Here is a 3,581-nt window from a genome sequence, read left to right on the forward strand (position 1 = left end):
CCAGTTAATAAACAGCCCAGTTAATAAAGTCCAGGGCCCAGTTAATTAACCCTCCAGGGCCCAGTTAATAAACAGCCCAGTTAATAAACAGCCCAGTTAATAAAGTCCAGGGCCCAGTTAATAAACAGCCCAGTTAATAAACAGCCCAGTTAATAAACAGCCCAGTTAATAAACAGCCCAGTTAATAAACCCTCCAGGGCCCAGTTAATAAACAGCCCAGTTAATAAAGTCCAGGGCCCAGTTAATAAACAGCCCAGTTAATAAAGTCTAGGGCTCAGTTAATAAACAGCCCAGTTAATAAACAGCCCAGTTAATAAAGTCCAGGGCCCAGTTAATAAACAGCCCAGTTAATAAACAGCCCAGTTAATAAACAGCCCAGTTAATAAACAGCCCAGTTAATAAACCCTCCAGGGCCCAGTTAATAAACAGCCCAGTTAATAAAGTCTAGGGCCCAGTTAATAAACAGCCCAGTTAATAAAGTCTAGGGCCCAGTTAATAAACAGCCCAGTTAATAAAGTCCAGGGCCCAGTTAATAAAGTCTAGGGCCCAGTTAATAAACAGCCCAGTTAATAAAGTCCAGGGCCCAGTTAATAAAGTCCAGGGCCCAGTTAATAAACAGCCCAGTTAATAAAGTATAGGGCCCAGTTAATAAACAGCCCAGTTAATAAAGTCCAGGGCCCAGTTAATAAAGTCTAGGGCCCAGTTAATAAACAGCCCAGTTAATAAAGTCCAGGGCCCAGTTAATAAAGTCCAGGGCCCAGTTAATAAACAGCCCAGTTAATAAAGTCCAGGGCCCAGTTAATAAACAGCCCAGTTAATAAAGTCCAGGGCCCAGTTAATAAACAGCCCAGTTAATAAAGTCTAGGGCCCAGTTAATAAACAGCCCAGTTAATAAAGTACAGGGCCCAGTTAATAAACAGCCCAGTTAATAAACAGCCCAGTTAATAAAGTCTAGGGCCCAGTTAATAAACAGCCCAGTTAATAAAGTCCAGGGCCCAGTTAATAAACAGCCCAGTTAATAAAGTCCAGGGCCCAGTTAATAAACAGCCCAGTTAATAAAGTCCAGGGCCCAGTTAATAAACAGCCCAGTTAATAAAGTCCAGGGCCCAGTTAATAAACAGCCCAGTTAATAAAGTCTAGGGCCCAGTTAATAAACAGCCCAGTTAATAAAGTCTAGGTCCCAGTTAATAAACAGCCCAGTTAATAAAGTCCAGGGCCCAGTTAATAAACAGCCCAGTTAATAAAGTCCAAGGCCCAGTTAATAAAGTCTAGGGCCCAGTTAATAAACAGCCCAGTTAATAAAGTCCAGGGCCCAGTTAATAAACAGCCCAGTTAATTAACCCTCCAGGGCCCAGTTAATAAACAGCCCAGTTAATTAACCCTCCAGGGCCCAGTTAATAAACAGCCCAGTTAATAAAGTCCAGGGCCCAGTTAATAATCCCTCCAGGGCCCAGTTAATAATCCCTCCAGTGCCCAGTTAATTAACCCTCCAGGGCCCAGTTAATAAACAGCCCAGTTAATAAACCCTCCAGGGCCCAGTTAACAAACAGCCCAGTTAATAAAGTCCAGGGCCCAGTTAGTAAACCCTCCAGGGCCCAGTTAATAAACCCTCCAGGGCCCAGTTAATAAACCCTCCAGGGCCCAGTTAACAAACAGCCCAGTTAATAAAGTCCAGGGCCCAGTTAGTAAACGGCCCAGTTAATAAACCCTCCAGGGCCCAGTTAATAAACCCTCCAGGGCCAAGAGGACTGAACTTCCACACCTGCTAGATAGCATATGCTTAAGCTAAGACCGCTACCACCCCACAGACTGGGCATTACATTCTGTTAGCCTACCACTATGCTAGGACCGCTACCACCCCACAGACTGGGCATTACATTCTGTTAGCCTACCACTATGCTAGGACCGCTACCACCCCACAGACTGGGCATTAGATTCTGTTAGCCTACCACTATGCTAGGACCGCTACCACCCCACAGACTGGGCATTACATTCTGTTAGCCTACCACTATGCTAGGTCCGCTACCACCCCACAGACTGGGCATTACATTCTGTTAGCCTACCACTATGCTAGGACCGCTACCACCCCACAGACTGGGCATTACATTCTGTTAGCCTACCACTATGCTAGGACCGCTACCACCCCACAGACTGGGCATTACATTCTGTTAGCCTACCACTATGCTAGGACCGCTACCACCCCACAGACTGGGCATTACATTCTGTTAGCCTACCACTATGCTAGGACCGCTACCACCCCACAGACTGGGCATTAGATTCTGTTAGCCTACCACTATGCTAGGACCGCTACCACCCCACAGACTGGGTATTACATTCTGTTAGCCTACCACTATGCTAGGACCGCTACCACCCCACAGACTGGGCATTACATCCTGTTAGCCTACCGCTATGCTAGGACCGCTACCACCCTATAGACTGGGTATTACAGCCTGTTAGCATACCGGTACGCTAGGACTGCTACCACCCTATAGACTGGGTATTACAGCCTGTTAGCATACCGGTACGCTAGGACTGCTACCACCCCATAGACTGGGTATTGCATCCTGTTAGCATACCGCTACGGTAGGACCGCTAGGGCTCCTTGGAGGGAGCATTACTACTGTGTGTTAGCATACCGCCAGGACCCCCAGGACAGAACACTACAGCAGGCCTACAGTACTGTTGAGGGAGGGAGTAATCTGTATGTTAGCATACCGCTAGGACCCCCAGGGAGGGAGAAATCTGTATGTTAGCATACCGCTAGGACAGAACACTACAGCAGGCCTACAGTACTGTTGAGGGAGGGAGTAATCTGTATGTTAGTATACCGCTAGGACCCCCAGGACAGAACACTACAGCAGGCCTACAGTACTGTTGAGGGAGTAATCTGTATGTTAGCATACCGCTAGGACCCCCAGGTAGGGAGTAATCTGTATGTTAGCATACCGCTAGGACCCCCAGGGAGGGAGTAATCTGTATGTTAGCATACCGCTAGGACCCCCAGGGAGGGAGTAATCTGTATGTTAGCATACCGCTAGGACCCCCAGGGAGGGAGTAATCTGTATGTTAGCATACCGCTAGGACCCCCAGGGAGGGAGTAATCTGTATGTTAGCATACCGCTAGGACCCCCAGGGAGGGAGTAATCTGTATGTTAGCATACCGCTAGGACCCCCAGGACAGAACACTACAACAGACCTACAGTACTGTTGAGGGAGGGAGTAATCTGTATGTTAGCATACCGCTAGGACCCCCAGGGAGGGAGTAATCTGTATGTTAGCATACCGCTAGGACCCCCAGGGAGGGAGTAATCTGTATGTTAGCATACCGCTAGGACCCCCAGGGAGGGAGTAATCTGTATGTTAGCATACCGCTAGGACCCCCAGGGAGGGAGTAATCTGTATGTTAGCATACCGCTATGAACCCCAGGGAGGGAGCAATCTGTATGTTAGCATACCGCTAGGACCCCCAGGGAGGGAGTAATCTGTATGTTAGAATACCGCTAGGAGAAGGGACTTGTAGTCAAGTGTAAAAACGTTGAAATGCTCCCATACAATAAACTTTAACGTTTTTGACCAGAAGG

General features: G+C 47.7%; 1 long non-coding RNA gene across 1 annotated transcript; it reads left to right on the top strand.

Annotated features, from left to right (window-relative positions):
* The first annotated feature begins 761 nt into the window (after nucleotides 1-761).
* Nucleotides 762-3,452, top strand: LOC127924957 (uncharacterized). The gene is made up of 3 exons (XR_008119413.1): nucleotides 762-1,177; nucleotides 1,215-2,017; nucleotides 2,075-3,452. It is a non-coding gene; the product is annotated as an uncharacterized LOC127924957 (long non-coding RNA).
* The last annotated feature ends 129 nt before the right edge of the window (nucleotides 3,453-3,581 follow it).

Source organism: Oncorhynchus keta, unplaced genomic scaffold (genome assembly GCF_023373465.1).
Source record: "Oncorhynchus keta strain PuntledgeMale-10-30-2019 unplaced genomic scaffold, Oket_V2 Un_contig_4825_pilon_pilon, whole genome shotgun sequence".
Lineage (NCBI taxonomy): Eukaryota > Metazoa > Chordata > Actinopteri > Salmoniformes > Salmonidae > Oncorhynchus > Oncorhynchus keta.